The sequence below is a fragment of the Zalophus californianus genome, chromosome 3, assembly GCF_009762305.2.
Source record: "Zalophus californianus isolate mZalCal1 chromosome 3, mZalCal1.pri.v2, whole genome shotgun sequence".
Lineage (NCBI taxonomy): Eukaryota > Metazoa > Chordata > Mammalia > Carnivora > Otariidae > Zalophus > Zalophus californianus.
The window spans coordinates 180461463-180480104 of NC_045597.1; the positions used below are offsets into that span (position 1 = coordinate 180461463).

Consider the following 18642-nt stretch of genomic DNA (forward strand, 5'->3'; position numbering starts at 1 on the left):
AAAAATTCAAAAAAGAAGTTAAAAAAATTAACTTCAGAAGACTAAAGAATCATGGTAAAAAAGCCATGAATTCTATGTGCAGTATTCCCCTAGTGCTGGAGTTCTCCCGTTCTCCTTGATCGGTAAACTTGGTCTTGGCTGGCTGTTCTTGCTGATCTTCTGGGGGAGGGACTTGTTGCCGTGGTTCCAAATGTCTTTGCCGCAGGTGGAATTGCCCCACCCTTGCAGGTCCGGGCTAAGTAATCTGCTCGGGTTTGCTCTCGGCAGCTTTTGTTCCCTGCAAGCTTTCTGTTTGGCTTTGGAGGACGAGACTGAAAATGGCGGCCTCCCAATCTGCGCCCCAGAGAAGCCGAGAACTTGGGGCCCTGCTTCTCAGTGCGCCCCCAGAGAAAAGCAGTCAATCACTCCCGTCTCCCCAGTCTCCGGTCGCCCTCTGTGCTCACCCGGCCTGTGACCGAGCATTTCTATCTCTGGCACCGACCCCGTGTGGATTCTCCAAACCCAGCGGCTTCCTTCCAGAAAGTGGTCGCTTTTCTGTTCAGAGAGTTGTTGCTACTCTCTTCTTCGATCTCCTGTTGAGTTCGTAGGTGTTCAGAATGGTTTAATCCCTATCCAGCTGAATTCCTGGGACCAGACGAAATCCAGGTCTCCTACTCCCTGTTGTTTTTTTTTTTTTTTTACTCCACTCTAAATTAAGTAATTACATTTAACCACTGAAATTCCTATGGTGTATAATTTGAAGACTCTTAGAATTTCATTCAAATTGAAAATAAATAAATAGAATCTGAGGGCCTTTCCTTATAATAAAATGAGGGAATTTTATTGAGAGGATTTTGTGATTTATTTTTATTTCTTATCCTCAGGATCTTCAAGATGCATTTTCTAGTTCATATGTATGTTTAGGTAATTGACATTATTAAAGAAGTGACATATGGTGAGATGCTGCTGTATCCACTTTTAGATCCACCCCAACCATAGCTGAGTCTGGTAGATTAAACAGACCTTGATTGATGAAGCCGTCTCTGCCTCCTCTAACTAGGGATAGAAAATGGTTTTAATAAGATACTCCCAATTCTAATAAAACTTCCATTTACATTTTGTAAGTGTATCTTTTCCTCAATATCTTACATGAAAAGCTTAAAAACTTGTTAACTCTAACACACTATGGTGTTTCTGTATTCTTTAACAACATGTTCATTTATTCATAGAGAAATATGTTTCCAGTTCACACAAAGCCTTCTGACAGAAAAAAAGCAAATGTTTCTAATCTTTTTTTAAAAAAAGTGATTCTCTTTAAAAACTTAATTGAACCACCCATACTTTAGCTCCTTGTGTGTGTGTGTTTGAATTAGAGATCTATATTGCCGTTGACTTCAAGTCTTAAGAGATATTTATAAATATTATTCCGTCTATTTGGTCAGTCCTTGTTTTCATTTTCTATTTACATGTAAGTTTTACCATAGTAAGAAAAAGTCACTAACATAATACATGAACTGAATACACACTATTCTTTTGATACCAGAGTTGGTTTCTTTTCCAGAAACCACAGTCAATACTTAATAAATATTTCTGATGACTGAAAACCAAATTAATTTAATTAGCATTCTCTACTCTTGTTGCCATGCCTACCAATGAAACAGAAATTTTCCCATTAAGATACAGTAAAACATCAATTAACTAAACGTAATTAATCAGAGCATTCAATTTATAAAATTTATTTTTAATTCATCATAAATTTCATAACAATGAAGAAAACCACATGATATTGATTATTTTTTAAAATCCTATCACTTTTAGGTTATTTTCTGACATTAGTGCATATTTATCCTTATCTCTCATATTTCTTCCTTAATAGGTACTGTTGTAAGGATTGGAGTGATGGCCTGTGCCCTGGGAAATACTCAGTTATCAAAATTCAATTCTGTTTTAAAACTCAAATTCACACTACTGTTTTACTAAGCTGTTAACATAAGTCTTTTAGAAAGATCTTCATGGACAAATGTTAATGAGTAGGCAACCAACTAAATATACATTCAGAACATTGAGTTCCTTAACTTTCTTTTCTATTGGAATTCAAGAATTTTATTCTGAAAAAATGTAAAGTATAAAGAAGAAGGAAAAATGGTCTATGTAAAGGGAATCCTATTTTGCTAAATACCTAAGAAGTGATGGTCATTGTCCTAGGTACATTAAATAGGCCTAGAACCTCAAGTTCCTCTCAATATATATGTAAGCTTTCTGAAGGAAAGAATGTATATCTGGCAAAAGAAAGATTTCAGAGGAAACTAATTATGATGAAAGGTGATTTCCCTAAAGCCTTATTTCAAACTTTATAATTTCACTCTTTTGGTTCCTCCCTTCCCTTTTTTTATTCTTCTAGGCAAAGGTAAAAAGAGGTATACAATCTATTTTATCTTTTCCACATGTGATGAAGATTTGATATTTTGAATCATTTCCCATCTTTTTTGGGGGAGATTGTGCTCTTCTAATAAAAATGAAACTTTTTTTAGTGCTTTCACTCAAAGGACCTTCAGACGTCAACTTGATGTATTCGTATAAAGTGTAACCACGTTGAAGTGTTTTCCTAACATAATTGTGTTTGCAGGCCTTGGTACAGAAGTGCCCTTGGTATTACTATAGCAACATGAAGGTTTATGCTCTTAACTGTGTACGTATGTGATTGTGTTTCTATATTTTCATGGCTAACCGGAATGAACATGCATAACTAACTACAAAGTTCAGCTTTGCAGGGTATGTAAGTTTGAAGATAGGGATTTATATAGTGTTAAATACCTCACCTTAAAGATGAAGAAATGGGGTGCCTGGGTGGCTCAGTTGTTAAGCATCTGCCTTCGGCTCAGATTATGATCCCAGGGTCCTGGGATCAAGCCCTGCATCGGGCTCCCTGCTCTATGGGAAGCCTGCTTCTCCCTCTCCCACTCCCCCTGCTTGTGTTCCAGCTCTCACTGTGTCTCTCTCTATCAAATAACTAAATAAAATCTTAAAAAAAAAAAGATGAAGAAATGGACAACCATAGAAGAAAAGCAATCTCACTAAAGTTATTTCTCAAGCCCAGGATGTGGCAAGAATCCTGAATCACAAGGAAAAAGTGTGTGTTGTAAAATAATTATGAATATAGAGTGCTACATTTCTAAAACATGTATTTCATGGACAGGATTATTATGTAAATCTATATTATGTATATATTGGTATGTTCTGTAAATATGCATTTGTTTTCAAGCAATGTCAGGATATGTGATGATCTGGATATTCACAGGGAAGGTAAAATGTGGCTTCCAGGTTGCTAGTGCCCTCTGTTCAGTGCCTTCAGAGTGGTAGTTTATCTGAAATGAAGTGAATACTTATCTCCTGAATGCATCCTATTGATTCACAAGCTGGTTCATATGAGCTGGTTCTATTTTTGATAGGTTTCCCTATATATCCTAACTGTTCTCCCGTGTGGAACTTGGAAGAGAGAGAGAGAGAGATCTGGAAGTGCCAGGTTTTCTAGATCAGGGTTGCCAAAACCTTAAGGTGGAACGTACAGTCAAGAGCTTGTCCCATGCAGAGTCACCCAAACCTAATCCACTGGGTTCTGTGTTGCCCACAGTAAAAGTCCTGAATCCTCATAACTTGTCCTGTTTTTTTTTCCCTCTGCCTTATATCCTTCCCTTTAGACTTAGAGTGTTTTGATTCACATACATTCCCCCAAAGCATTCTGATTCATTCCTGGATCAATGCTTAGTACTCTGTTGCTTTCCCTTTTGCCCTGAGTGTCAAGGCTTCTAACAACCCTGGGTCTAAATGGACAATCAGAAATTCCTATAGTTGAAAGTGTCCCATACTAGTTTTTTCCTCTTCCTTCTTCAAAACTTATGTTTTATCCCAGCTTCTCAGACACCGTTCTCCAAGGAGCTGGTAAACTAGGATGGTAAGATTTTTTTGTACAGCTTAATGATGCTGTCCCAGATTCTTTGAGTTCTAAAGCTGCCATTTTGGGGGCACCTGCATTTTCCTAGATGCTTTCATTATGTCATTTTACTTATTCCTCTTGACAACCCTACAAGTTAGCTGTTATTATTGCCATCATTTTCACCCATTATCGCAAAGGGAAAAATTGAAGATCAAAGAGGTTAAGTATCTTGCTATAGACTATACAATTAATAAGCATAGAGTCAGGATTTGAACTCAGAGCTGTCTGACTCCAGGCACCATGTTTTCCTCTTTTTTACCATGTATTCTGCCTTTATTCAACTAAAAAACTCTTTAGATGCCTGTAATTTAAGGAATGACCAACATTGGGATCCTAGGTGAAGGAGGAAATCCAGTAAGGGAGATATTTTGATTCTGGGGCACTCTGTGCAAATCCAACAGGAGTTTGGACAACTTTATATGTGTAAACATTTTGGCACCTGCCTTGAGATTATGAGCCTATTTCTTTGGCATCAAACTCTCATGCCCACTAAAGAGTAAAGTTCATTCTTTCCATGGTATCTGCTCGGCGTTTTATCAGCAGGCACAGGACATTTTGACGCTTCCATGTTTTGATGTGATTGCTTTAATGTCAAGGACATTGTGATGAGGCTGTTTGACCCAGCTATGAGAACAGTTTGATCCAGCTTCAAGATCACTTTTTAAAAATATTGGTAGTAAAAAAAAAAAAAATGGTAGTAATGTACACTCAGGACTAATTCATATTCTATGCTACTTATTTCTTAAATTAGTTTTTTAAATTAGACAAAAAGCAAAGTTTCTGTCACCAGTTCCCTAGGACATATTCCTTGGCTGTGGCTCTGTGGGCTAGAAAATCTGTATGCTTTCCAGTCCCAGGTTACTAAAGAAATGATGTGGTCTCCCAGTTTTAGATGGCAGTAGAAAGATGTTTTCTTGCCTCTCCTTGCTGAAGCCAACTATGTGATGAGCACTGGGTGTTATATACAAGTGGTGAATAACTGAACATCTGATGAATAACTACATCTGAAACTAATGACGTACTATATGTTGGCTAACTGAATTTAAATAAAGAAAGACAAAGATGCACATTGGCATTATTGAAATGATTAAAATTTTTCAATAAGTAGTTCTCCATGAAATGAGATAAATTAATTACATCTTCTCTAAAACGAGAGTTCATTGAAAGGCTCAAAGAAGTAATAATAACAGAAGAAGATTAAGTATGACCTTTGCAGATCTCAGAAGCTATTTGTATAAAATAGGAATCATTAGTTCCAGAAGATTTGTTAAAACTTATCCATAAAACTTCTTAATAACATGGCGCCTTTCTGTCACGTGGCAGAAGCTTTGTTTTTGTTTGCCACCTGATCCATTCTGATTGTCCAGGATTTCTTGCACTAATTATAAGAACTACTTTGGCTGCCTCTCCTATCTTTTGATATATACTGATTCTGGTGTTACTCACTTAGTGCTATATATTTCATAATTTTCATAGTCATTTCTTATTTAACTCATGGATTATTTAGCAGGTGAGGATTTTTAAAAAGACAGATGCATTGAGAATTTTTTCAATTTCTTTTTATTTCTGATTTCTAAATGTATTTTATCATGCTTAGATAATGGGGCCCATGTCATACTGGATTCTTTGCTGTTAAGGATATTTTTATGGCCTATAGGGATATTCTTTCTCATGCTCTTTGTGTGCTTCGGTGGTGGGGGGATATGGAGATCGGTGGCATGCATCTCTCTCTCTCTCTCTGTCTATCCCTTTCTTTCTCTCTTTCTTTCTCTCTCCACCTTCCCCTCTCCCTTTCTTTCCCAGCCTTCAGGAAGTCTAGTTAGAAGTTACACCTGGCTTTAGCTGTGATATAAAGAAGGAGAAGGGCCAGCCCTGTGATTTGGAAGCAGCAGGAGAGCAATCTGAGGGTACAGTTACCCTCAGAGGTGATGGTCCCCACCAGGCAAGGCTTGCACCAAGGTCATATGGCACAGGGGTGGCTGTGGAGTGGGTGGCAGGATAGCAGGTAAGAGCGGTGAAAGATGAGTCAATAGTCCCTGGGTCCTGGGGCAGACCTTTGGCCAACTGCCAGAAGAAGCGGGGCCACACATTTGAGAGGGACAGATTTCTGTCCAGTTAGGTTAGGAAGGGCCTAGGGTACACTAGTTTAAGAATCAAACAAGAATGTGACCTGATTTTGTAGTTACAGGATGAAGCTCTCTTTCTGTAGGCAAGAGACAAGCCCTCTGTAGCTGTGCAGATTGTGAACTGCTTGACTTGCTTGTCCCCTCTGTGGGTCTTGAGCAAGCCTGCCCCATTTCAGCACAAGGGGACAACTTATTCTGTGTTGGGTTTTTTTTTTTTTTTCTTGCTTTGCTCCCCTTGCCCTTTTTGGGGGGTAGGAGGAGATTTTGTTTTTCTTTTTTTGCTCCCTGGAAGCAGAAGCAAATGTCCTGAGGTATGTTTTATTTTTTAAAAACATTAGGGCTGAACTTTGCCATAAAATTGGCCCTGGAATCAACAGATTTTTAAAAAAATAAGTTGACATTGACCTAACATCCCTTTCTTAATTAAAAAGAAAAAAATTCCCATGTAGCTGCGCCTGGGTGGCTCAGTCAGTTAAGCATCTGCTTTTAGCTCAGGTCATGATCCCAGGGTCCTGGGATGGAGCCCCACATCGGGCTCCCTGCTCCGCAAGGAGCCTGCTTCTCCCTCTCCCTCTGCCTGCTGATCCCCCTGCTTGTGCTCTCTCTCTGTCAAATAAATAAAATCTTCTTTAAAAATTCCCATTTAGTTGAGTATATAAAAGAAAAATCTTAGCACAAGTGTTACCAGCACCTTAAACTAGAGACTTGCAGTTTTCCTATTTAGACTGCTGCTCAGCTTTGTCCATCTCAAAACCATTACTGAGAGTGCGAGGACATGGAACGAGGAAGGAGAGGGTCTGCAGACACACCCAGGTATCTAGTGTTAAAGATATTGTGCAGAAATTTTGCACTAGGACTACCTCAAAAATGCCATCCTGTGAGTATACTATTCACATGGTAGTCTATATCGTTTTCTGTAAAAATTCACAGGAATGATATGACAGCCTTCCCACAGATCGATCATTAAATAAATTCTGCCCAATCTTTTGTCTAATTTCTAATGAGTACCATTTTCTGAAGTTGTATCTTACTATATTTTCTTTGAAGATAGAATGCTGATTGATTTTGCTTGTACCAAACTGTAATTGACAATTTGCTGTAAAAGTTATCATGGTTGTCTTTGGTTTTGATTTATGGCTAGATCCAGAATTAATCTTTAGTTCAGAGCTTTACTGCATTTGAACTGAGCTACAGCCCACACCACTGCAGTTTCCTTGGGATGCCTTATTTTAAAGTAAGGTAATCAGGAGGAACCACGTATACATCTAAGTAATGCTGCCACTCTAAAGTATAGTGTGAGAAGACCTTGTGAAAAGCCTGCGAAGAATCTTGAACATGTCTTTCTATTTTCATTGCGATGGCAAAAGTACTTATTATCAGTAAGATTAGGAAGAATAAGGATACCCACAACACTGAAATGCACATCTTGGGAAGGAAGGGGAGCTGCTCAGAGGTAGGGAGGATTCAGGGATGTCTGGTCTGCACACTTTATTTGGTAATATCACAGAGCTTTTACATTTTGAAGCAGCTGCTTTATGTAATTAAGATCAAATGATCACATCAAAATGTCATTGTTGTCAAAATGCCGTGTCAAAATGACCTAGTCAAAATGTCCTCCTGCATGTCAGACTGCTCTGGTTTGGAGACTTCACTATTTTAACCTCGAAATATCACCATATACCTGACAAAGAAAACACTGCCTTATGTATACCACTTGCTCTTTAGCTTCCCTTCTCATCATTTGCCACTTAATTCACTCCTTGATCCCTAGAAATTTTCCAAGTATCCAGTATAGGTTAACTAATTCTTGACAACAACAACAACGATGATAAAATTAGCAGACCTGAAGCCTGTACCAAATACCAGACACTGTTTTAAGCACTGTACATGCATGAACTCATTTAATCCTGCACAATCCTCATAAGGATTGTCCTAATAAAACACTGTAGGCTGGGTGGCTTAAACAACAGATATTTTCTCACAGCTCTGGAGGCTGGAAGCCCAAGGTCAAGGTGTCCTCAAGTTTGGTTCCTCTTGTGGCGTCTCTCCTTGGCTTATAGATGGCTGACTCTTGCTGTGTCCCCAAATGACATGTGTCCTCTGTGTGAGCACATCCTTGGTGTCTCTCTCTTATGTCCTGATCTCCTCTTCTTATATGAATGCCAGTCAGATTGCATTAGGACCCACCCATCTGACCTCATTTAACCTTAATTTCTCTTAATAAAAATAGGAAGCCCTATTTTTATTTTATTTTAAAGGTAAGGAAAGTGAGGCAGAAAGAGTTTTGCTTGGTATTTTGCCTAAGATCACAGTTAATAAATAGTGAAACTGAGACTCACACTCTTAAACTCTGACTCCAGAGCCTGGGCTTTCTGCCGCTTTTGAAAGTGTAGTCTACTGTATACTATATTATAATACACACACTCTAAAAAGCAAGTATGGATGATTCCTAGCCTATCTTACCCTGTCGTGTCCCATCTTATGTACACACTAGCTCATTCTTGGTCATTGACAATAGCTAAGCCTAATAAGTGTAGGCAAATTCCATTCTTCAGATTATTGGTAACACTATGGGTTATTTTGAGAGATTGGTATTATGGACTAAACTGTGTCCCCTCTCCTCTCTGAATTATCATGTCAAAGCCTTGACCTGTAGTCCCTTAGAATGTGACCATATTTGGAGATAGGGACTTTAAAGGAGAAATTAAGGTTAAATGAGGTCAGGTGGGTGGGTCCTAATGCAATCTGACTGGCATTCATATAAGAAGAGGAGATCAGGACATACAGAGAGAGACACCAAGAATGTGCTCACACAGAAGACACATGTCATTTGGGGACACAGCAAGAGTCAGCCATCTATGAGCCAAGGAGAGACGCCGCAAGAGGAACCAAACTTGAGGACACCTTGACCTTGGGCTTCCAGCCTCCAGAGCTGTGAGAAAATATCTGTTGTTTAAGCCACCCAGCCTACAGTGTTTTATTAGGACAGCCTGAGCAGACAAATATGATTGGAAAACCATTTTGGGTGTATACAGATCCATATATGAATATCTTATAAAACATATTTTCTAGTATTTCAGTTTCAGAGATGCAGCCCATAAAAGTGAGTTTTTCAGGCAACTGGTAAATAAGATTAGTGCTTACTGCCTGATGATTTCGATTGACTGGTATGTGTGAGCATTACCATGTGTGTATTGTCTGTAAAAAATTCTAACAATAACTAGTGTTCTGCTTTCAGGGACCGACTTCCAATATGGGTAGTGGATAATTACATCAGGTGGGTAATATTGATATTTCTGAACAAAAATTATATATAGCTGTTTGAAATAAACCTTGGCCTCATTTTACTTGTGAATCTTGATAGTTGATTTAGTTAATGTTAATATAGTGATTACATAGTTCATGTCAGTTTACATCATCATTCTATTCTAACAAAAATAAAATAAATACAACACTAATCATGTTTTATTTTTTCCAGGGAAGCATCAAATGTAATTGGACCTAGATTGGTATGCCCTATAAAATTTCATTTGGTGACAGCTAAGTATATTAGGTTTTTCTACTAAAACAAGATTTTCTGAGGTACATATGACATCATGTGGCTAAAAATTCCCAGTGAACAAAACATTTTTAGTATGAATAGAATATGTTGATATCTAAGGCAAAATGCAAATGAGAAACACATCATATTTGGAAATAGTGCTTCTTATTAGTACTTAAATATATCTTCAATTAAATTAATATCAAATGTTTTTACTTGCTAAAAAGTTAAAAAATCTTCTTTTCATATCAAAAATGTCTGTATCTTTAAGTAATAAAGACAATCATCTACCTTATCACACCAAGAGACCACTTAGTATTACATAGGCTAACGTACTTAAATTCTAAATAAGTGATCTAAGTGAGACTTCTCTTATTAAAACTTCAGGTGAAATCTGTTATAAACAAAAAATCCTTATTTTTGGTTCCAAATTAGGTATTTCTTTATTTCTCCATTACCATTAGTTTCATTTTTAACATACCAAAGTTGGTAATAAAAAGCTAATACCGGGACGCCTGGGTGGCTCAGATGGTTAAATGTCCGCCTTCGGCTCAGGTCATGATCCCAGGGTCCTGGAATCAAGTCCCACGTTGAGCTCCCTGCTCAGTGGGAAGTCTGCTTCTTCCTCTGCCTCTGCCTCTCTCTCTCTTTCTCTGTCTCTCATGAATAAATAAAATCTTAAAAAAAAAAGCTAATACCTAGAAGAATGAATTAGTTGAGCTACTTTGAAGGGGAATTTGGTAATATTTTAATAACTATAAATTCTTATACTCTTTGACCCAGAAAGTTCTATTCATCCTTGCATATACTCCAACATGTTTTCAAAAAATACATGCACAACAACCTCCAATGCAATATTATTTCTAGTAGTAAAAAGGCCATCAATATGGACTATGAAAACAGAATATAACTTCCAGAGAAGACATATATAGATGGCCAACAGACACATGGAAAGATGTTCAGCATCACTCATCATCAGGGAAATGCAAATCACAACCACAATGAGATAGCACCTCACCCCTATCAGAATGGCTAAAATCAAAAACACAAGAAACAACAAGTTTTGGTGAGGACTGTTAGTGGGAATGCAAATTGGTGCAACCACTGTGGAAGACAGTATGGAAGTTCCTCGAAAAGTTAAAAATAAAACAGCCCTGTGATCCAGTAATCACACTACTGGATATATACCCAAAGGATACAAAACACTGATTCAAAGGGAAACATGCATCCCTAGGTTTATAACAGCATTATTTACAATAGCCAAATTATGGAAACAGCCCAAGTTTCCATCGATAGATGAATAGATAAAGAAGATGTGGGATATATATACAATGGAATATTACTCAGCCATAAAAAAAGAACAAAATCTTGCCGTTTGCAACAACATGGATGGATCTAGAGGGTGTAATATTGAGTGAAATAAGCCAGTCAGAGAAAGACAAATACCATATTATTTCACTCATATGTGGAATTTAAGAAACAAAACAAATGAACAAAAAAGAGAAACCAAAAACCAGACTCTTAGCTGTAGAGAACAAACAGATGGGTACCAGAGGGGAGCTGGGTGGGGGATGGGTGAAATAGATGATGGGGAGTAAGAGTATACTTGATGAGCACAGAGTAATATATGGAAGTGTTGAATCACTATATTGTATATTTGAAATGAACATAACACTGTATGTTAACTACACTGGAATTAAAATTTTTTTAAAAATTAAAAAAATAAATTAGAGTCTAACTAAATGGAGGAATACTATGTAATTACCAAAAATTAGAATAAAGAATTAAGAATATTGTTGGGGTTAATGTAGAGCATGAAATCAGCCATAATACCTGGCTTGCTAAAACGTTACACAGAGGCCCCTGGGGGCAGTGGAGGGTTTCGGAGAAGACCGTAGACCTTTGGAACGCCGGGGTCCGTCTGACCACTCTGCCGTAGGAATGCCGCCACAGGGAGTTGTCTTCCCGAAGCTTTCTTGGCCGGAACAGCTGCCCTGTGATCTAAGAGATGTATGCATTGTCCCTTAGGCTATGTTTAGCAGAACTCGAAGAACACGCAGATTAGCGTATTGTATCTTTCCTATAAACAGATCCTCCTAGTTTCAGTAAGACCCCTTGTCACATATCACGTGCTTGAGAAACAGTGATAAGGATTTGTGATTATCCTGAAGGACTAAAAAAGTGGGAGCAAAGAAGAGCAAAAGGTCTTCGTCTCTGAGCGTTGACCCCCTTGCCTTCTCCTCTCTTTCATGGCAAAGTTTGGAGTCATCTTTCATCCCTCAGTACAGGGATTGCTGGCCATTCCTGGCAAGGGATATTATGTAACTGTCAAAAAATTAGGTGGGATTTTGGAAATATTCCAAAGAGCAAGGGGAAAGAACAAAATGCAAAACACTTTGTATAGATTGATTCTTTTTATATAAATTCTTAAAATCAACATTCCATGTAAATATACACAATGCTAGAAAATGCAAAAGATTTTGTTTGTCTGCTTTTTCTGAAACTGACCGGGAGACTTTAATAGGAAATCCTTTAGAAGAGCAGGACTAAAGGCAAATAGGAAGGAGACTTTCTGTCTTTACACTGTGCCTTCCTGTTGTCTATGAATTTCTCACAATGTTCATAAGTTGTATACAATTAGTGAGCTAGTGGGCCATTGTATATATTTTCTTTTAGACACATTTTTATGTTGGAAAAAAACATACAGTAGAACTTAAATGTTCTTAATTTTTTTTAAAAAAAGGTAATATGTGAAGTGATGAATGTGTTAACTTGTTGGGGGAAATGCTTTCACCATGTACACAAATATCAATCCTCCTGTTGTATACTTCAAATACCTTATAATTTTATTTGTCAAATTATACCTCAGTAAAGCTGAAAAAAGAAAAAAAACACTTAAAAATATTTTAACATATAGTTTACAATGAAAAGATTCCTCCTGTCCTTTTCAAAATCATATTCAAAATGTTCCATTTGCTACTTTCAAATTGACAGTTGTAGCATTCCCTACCAATGTCAATGGACTTTACTCTTTCTGGACACTAGAGGGAGTTTGGAAATGAGATGAAATACATCAAAAACCAAAATGGCTCATAAAATTCTATGGCTGGGTTTCCTTACTCCCATTCAGAACCTCTATAGAACTAAGGCATTTCAACAACAATGGTTGACTCTACAGATATATTCCTAAGAGCTTGTGTGTAAATTGAATAATACTTTAAGTTCTCCTGGAGAGATTGCAATTGAGAAGAGTCCTACTGTGAATAGTCTTGTAAAAAAAAAAAAAAAGAAAAACAAGCTTTTCAAAAACAGATAATCACTGCCAGTTTATCATTAGATGCCAAGAGTCTGGTATTTTATTATCTTCTTTTCCAGCAGATATTGTAAACCTGAGGTGTGATTATATTGGTACAACCAGTTTTGCAAGCCTTAGAAGGTACAGGTACTCAGTAAATATTTAATCATCTAATTCTCCCAGGATAATAGAATAAGTAGCTGCTATTGTCTGGGTTTTTTCCCTACTAACCTAATTTAAATGACCCCTGCGTCTGAGACCTTCTAGACAACTCTCTGTCTTCATTTGTTCACACAGTTTGAGTGTTTACTACATTCCAGACAGAGTAACATTGCCAGTGGTAAAGAATATAAAGATTCTTTTTTTTTTTTTAAAGATTTTATTTATTTATTTCAGAGACAGAGAGAATGAGAGATAGAAAGCATGAAAGGGAAGAGGGTCAGAGGGAGAAGCAGACTCCCTGCTGAGCAGGAAGCCTGATGCGGGACTCGATCCCGGGACTCCAGGATCATGACCTGAGCCGAAGGCATTCGCTTAACCAACTGAGCCACCCAGGCGCCCAAGAATATAAAGATTCTGACCTCAAATTTTTTTCAATCTAATGGGAACAGACCAGAACCAAATAAGCAAATAGATAAGAGATATAGGATATCGTTAGAACATGTGATCATGATAGGCAAAAATTCAGTATCCTATGGTGAACATTACTAATGCGTACCTGGTTCTCCTGTACTTCTGGGTATATGTAGGTTGTACTTCTCTATGGCCCCGGAGTCATGCATGGCCATCTGATGAATTCTGGCTAGTAAGATGTGGGTAGAACGGTTATGTGACTACCCGGCTGCAGTTTTGGATTGCTAGCCTGTGACTCTCCAGTTCTTTCTTCTTCTGATGTGGCAAATCAGGAAAGCACATCAAGAGCTGTATCATGAGACATATAGAAGGAGGCTGGGATGCTGAGCCACTACCTAGAATGTGGTTTCACTGAAAAATTGCCAGGATCTTATCTGGAAAGTTTTTGTGAGTAAAAAAATAAATAAAATAAAATAAATAAATAACGTTGGCTTAAAGCCAATATAGATTTGGAGTTGTTTGTTACCACAGCAGAGCCAAACTTGTCCTGACTGAAGAGAGGGGCGAGGGAGTGTCCCTCGGTCAGGATGGTCAAGGAAGGGCTCTCTGACAAAGTGGCAATAACAATACAGTTACTGTTTTTTTGAGGTGAAGTTGTCAAGGACAGGTAGCCATGGAGAGGAATGGTTTTTGAATATTGCCCAGTGAACCCACTGCTTCAGAATCATTAGAGGGCACTTGTCAAATGCATAGATACCTTGACCTTGCCCCAACTTGTTGAATTAGAACCTCTGGCGGGGCAGGGGGAAGGTGGTGTTGGGATTCTCTAATTTTAATGAGCTCCCCAGGTTATTTTGATACACAGCCAGCTCTTGGGACCATTGATTTCAGCTTCAAGCCCTGACTGTTCACCTTTCTGACATGTATGTTGTGGTATCTAAAATTTTAAGTTGTATACCTCTCAATCTTTTCCTTATTCTGACAAGGGGGAAAATAAAGGGAAGACCACATTTTGATTCTCATCAAAATAACTTTAGGGGCGCCTGGATGGCTCAGTCGGTTAAGCATCTGCTTTCAGCTCAGGTCGTGATTCCAGGGTCCTGGGATGGAGCCCCACGTCGGGCTCCCTGCTCAGTGGGGAGTCTGCTTCTCCTTCTGCCCCTGCCCCAGCTCATGCTTTCTCACTCGCTCACTCTTTTTCTCTCTCAAAAAAATAAATAAAACCTTAAAAAAATAACTTTCTTTTCTTTCTATAGTTCTGACAAAATAAGATCCCATATGCATCTGTCTCAGTTTTATAGCATCTTCCTGAAGTCTTCACATCATAACAATATCAGAGACAGATATTCTTTTGTTTGACTTATACAGACAGAATCAAATTGTAACTTAAAGAATGTTATTTTGAGAAAGAGAAACATCAAGGTAGTCCAGAATGGTTTTGCTGTTTGAATTTTAAAACAATTGAGACCATTTTTGAGTGCTTATTATGTACATACAATCACACTGTGAGGTAATATGTTCTTAATGACATTTTGTTTTCAGAAAAATGTTGGTACTTTAAATTTTTGTTTTTTTCCTTTTGATGATATCTTTTAAAAAATTTATAATTTTAATAACTACATCTTTGGGGTAAATTAAATAAATTAACTGAGGAGCTTGGCTATAAAATGATTGATTCTTAGGTAATTATGAATTTAGACCCTTCATTCTAGTTTTTTGTTTATGTATATAGAAACTTAATGATTGAATATGCATTCAAGTCTCTAAATTTGGGACTAAAAAGGGAAAGCTGGTACGGGGGTTGGGGAGGAGCACTTATCATAGACAATTACTTTGTAAGACTGCCTGTATTTGATGTTTTGATCTATGCTTTTCAAAGCCAAACATAAGGTGCATATCAAACCTAACCTCTTTGTAATACTGTATAAAGATAGATTTTCAATTAAAGTGGGGAGAGAAGATACACAAGGCAGACTGATCATCTATGTTTATCTTTGCTCTATCACAGAACCCACTTCAATAACAGTAAAGGATATAAGGCATACAATTTTGTGCCTTTATATGAAGGCAAGAGGACAAGATTGGCACAAATAATAGAAGAGAAGCTGACGGCAGTAAATCCTGTCTCTAAACACCACAAGGATACTATGTATGCGTACGTGTGCCAATGAACTATGGTGATAGTGGAAAAAAGACCAGTTCCTCAGCACCACAGCCCTACCACCCACTAACCCCAACATTTTTCCATAAGAAACACAGAGTGAGTGAATAAGTGAATACTTCTACAAAATTTCAGAGGGGCTCTAGATGACAAAACAGTGTCAACTAGATTTCTAAGTCTGCTGTTTATTTCAAGTGCCAGATAACTCAAGTAAAATAAGTGGATAAATATTCTATGTTGGTGTATTTCCCTGGTCGAGAGCCTGGGGGAAGAATCTAAATGGTAATTTGGAGCAGACCTCTTGCTGACAATTAAATTCCATCTGGTCTTTGGGTTAAACAACATTTATTCAATTATTATTATTGTCACATTTACCACCAGAGGGAGCCCATATATCCCCTTCAACTAGAGACCAACAGGCTCCAAAGTAACAATGCTTTTACTTCTGATTTTGGTATTAAAATATATTATGTAATTTTGCCTGGAATAAATGTTGGAATGTTTATTTAGGTTTATGCTATTGTAGTTGTCTCTGAAAGCAGCACAGAAACTTTAATCAAAAACACATTCATTCTCCAATTTGTTACTTCCTCAAAACCTCTCCCAAATTGGAAATAAGCAAAAACTCATGGGAGAATTACATTTTCCACATGTACCTTCTAGAACCCTAAAATTAACCCTAAAATTAATTATCTTTGTACATGCTCTGATTTAAATTTTATTATATTTTCCTAATGAATCATCACATCAGAATTTTTTTAAGCTCTGTGAGTCAAAGTATTGAGGAAGGATCTTTGAAGAAAAATGATTGGCTGGTTGGTGACTGGTAAGTCATTCAAAGGAAACAGGGATTAGCTAATCAATAGGTATAAAGTTTCAGTAATACAAAATGAATAAGTTCTAGAGATCTGCCATTAAACATTGTTCCCACAATTAAGAACATACATTATATACTTAAAAATCTATTAACAGGGCAGGGATGACTGGCTGGCTCAGTCATTGAGCATCTCGCTTTTGATCTCCGGGTTGTCAGTTTGAGCCCCGTGTTAGGTGTAGAGATTACTTTAAAAAAAAAAGAAAGAAAGAAAGAAAAAGTAAAAGTCTGTTGAAAGGGTAGATCTCAGATAAGTGTTTTTATCACGATAAAAATTAAAAATAAATTTTAAGTCTTACATATCCCAAACTGAAGTCACTATCTGTCCTGACATCAATAAATCTGCCTTTGATGCTCATAATCATTAATATGAAGTATAAACAAGCAGAGAAAATGTCTTAGGACTTTATTCACCAAATGATTTAATCCATAACTAATAAAACAATGTCCATCTTTTTTGTGGGAAAGTAAATGATCTCTGAAAGTAAACTAAAGTTAAGTCCTGGAAGATTATATATTAGTTTTCTTTTAGTATCTGCTTCTCAAATGCAAGAATTTCATTTATTTATGTCTTTAACTGCCAGTAGCAAAGATTTGCCCTTTAGGAAACAGACCCATTTTGATATTTTTGAAAACTCAGTAAGTCTATTGTATCTGTAAATATTTGAATACTACAAATGTCTGGTGCTGAGGAGAAGGATACACTATTTCATTATTTACTCCATTTTATAGAACTGTGACCATGGCAACCAGGTGCTATAAACTGACGCCAATGGAGGCCACACTTACCACTTTTATCTAAATTGCTACTGGAAGCACACAAGCTTTACAGATCTATTGAATTGCATTAGATTATGGGCATTTGGGGAGGAGTTCAAATGGGAGAAATGCTTTGTTTTTATCCAAGGAAGTAGAATTGTTATTTTGTACTGTTTCCTGGAGGTAATATTCATATACAACTTAAGGATTTAAGGAAACAAAGGAAGGAAACTGACAGATGCATAAAATAGACAGATCCCATATGCTTATCTCTGCTCCACCCCAGAACCCTTTTCAATAACAATAAAGGAATATAAGATAGACAATCTTGAGCCTTTTATACAAGACAAGAGAGCAGAAGGATGACAGCAGGGCAGATTGTCAACAGAATTTTGAAGGTTGGAAAATAGATAGATGAGTCACAACTGATTTAGCAGAGCAGAAATGCTAAAATCAAACCGTCTATTGTGGGGAGGAGGGAATGACAACAATAGGCAGGCTGATTCATGCTAGAATCCTCAAAGGCACAGTGACTGAAGGGACTAAAATCTTCCAAATGAAGTCTGGGGTATGAGTGGAGCCGAAAACAGTGTGGTGGTGGATTGAGCATTCGCATCCCCCAATTTACACCCCAGACACTGAGTTAGGTACCTCACCTGGAAGAACAAGCTGAGGGAGTAATGGGTCACTAGGCTGAAAACAGGGTAATGAATAAAAATCTGAATTCCTAAAAGCCAGACACCCAGCCCCCTGCCCTGCCCAGCTATCAGGTACATACCAACCAGGCTGGATACCGAATGAGTCTTTTTAGGAAATAGGCAAGGTATGCTTATTTCAAATGATCAGCCTCATAATAGTATTAGAGTTTTTAAACTATGTACACATATCACTAGAATATAAAAATAAATTATTAACGTCAGGGAAGAGCTGCTTTGAATCTGTGCCTCTGCAGTGTAGATTACCTATGTGGTATATAGTCAGAAATTGTAATGTGCAACCCACCACTCAGGGATGCAAATCTGACAGCGTGTTGTAGACATACCCTGTTGCCTCAGAATTAGAAGTAGAGGGACAAAGTGAGGCTCGAAAGGCTAGAAGTAAGGCATCCTAAAAAGACCTGTAAATAATGAGCACCAGACGTTCTCCCCTTCACCAAAATGTAGCCAAAGAGACTCTGCTGCCCCCAACCACGGTCTGATACTTTCTTTCTCTCTATTCCCTTCAGGAGATAAAAGGAGAGGAAATTTGGGGGTGGGATCGAGGAAGAGAAAAGCATGTTTGGAATCCTAAGCCTTGACCCTGCTTAGGGAGAAGTCCACAGCTTTGTGGAGGGGATGATC

The 18642-nt window shown here is 37.6% G+C and overlaps 1 long non-coding RNA gene across 1 annotated transcript in view; it reads left to right on the forward strand.

Moving 5' to 3' along the window:
* LOC113920613 overlaps positions 1–16156 on the forward strand; it is a 40791-nt gene extending 24635 nt beyond the window's left edge. Inside the window, exons 2-4 of the long non-coding RNA XR_003519325.1 lie at positions 9338–9376; positions 9578–9608; positions 15517–16156. This is a non-coding gene — a long non-coding RNA (uncharacterized LOC113920613). The remainder of the gene's footprint in view (positions 1–9337; positions 9377–9577; positions 9609–15516) is intronic.
* The last annotated feature ends 2486 nt before the right edge of the window (positions 16157–18642 follow it).